The following is a 615-nucleotide window of genomic DNA, read 5'->3' as shown; positions in this document are numbered from 1 at the left end:
GAAATAATATCCCATGCAAATGTTCAAAAGGAAGGAAAGGAGATGCAGTGAGAATAGTTTAGCATTCCCTCAGAGGGGAAGCTGATCTTTATCATCTGATGGGCAATCAGACACTGGATGGATTTAGTCCACATCTTTACTTTTCAACAAGAATCCTAACTTGATGTTTAAGAGCTACCACTGTTGCTGTTGGTGGTTTTAATTCCCCTTTAAAAATATGTATAGGTGTTACATGAAAGGAGAGAAGGTTAGCATTCCCCCTAACAAGGATGGAAGAGGTCCTCGGGCCTGGCAACATGCACATGGTTAAGTACTACTACCTACTTTGTAGCATCTAACCACTGGTTTTTGTTTTGTTTTGCGCAAATAGGAACTGAAAGGGTAAACTTATCAAACCCATTAAACCTGTAAAAAAATATAGAACTTTGTTAGGTAATTTAAACCTGAAAACAATTTGTAAAATCCTTCTGTTGTTTTATACCATGGTCTGTCTGTCGCTAAGTCATGTCTGACTCTTGCAACCCCATGGACTGTAGCCTGCCAGGCTCCTCTGTCCATGGGATTCCCCAGGCAAGAATACTGGAGTATGTTGTCATTTACTTCTCCAGGAGATTT

At 40.0% G+C, this 615-nt stretch overlaps 1 non-coding gene across 1 annotated transcript; it reads left to right on the top strand.

The window, feature by feature from the left end:
• The first annotated feature begins 225 nt into the window (after window positions 1-225).
• Window positions 226-350, top strand: LOC138989516 (U6atac minor spliceosomal RNA). Its single transcript, XR_011465810.1, has one exon. It is a non-coding gene; the product is annotated as a U6atac minor spliceosomal RNA (small nuclear RNA).
• The last annotated feature ends 265 nt before the right edge of the window (window positions 351-615 follow it).

The sequence above is a fragment of the Bos mutus genome, chromosome 1, assembly GCF_027580195.1.
Source record: "Bos mutus isolate GX-2022 chromosome 1, NWIPB_WYAK_1.1, whole genome shotgun sequence".
Classification (NCBI taxonomy): Eukaryota; Metazoa; Chordata; class Mammalia; order Artiodactyla; family Bovidae; genus Bos; species Bos mutus.
This window is presented reverse-complemented; position numbering and strand designations above follow the sequence as displayed.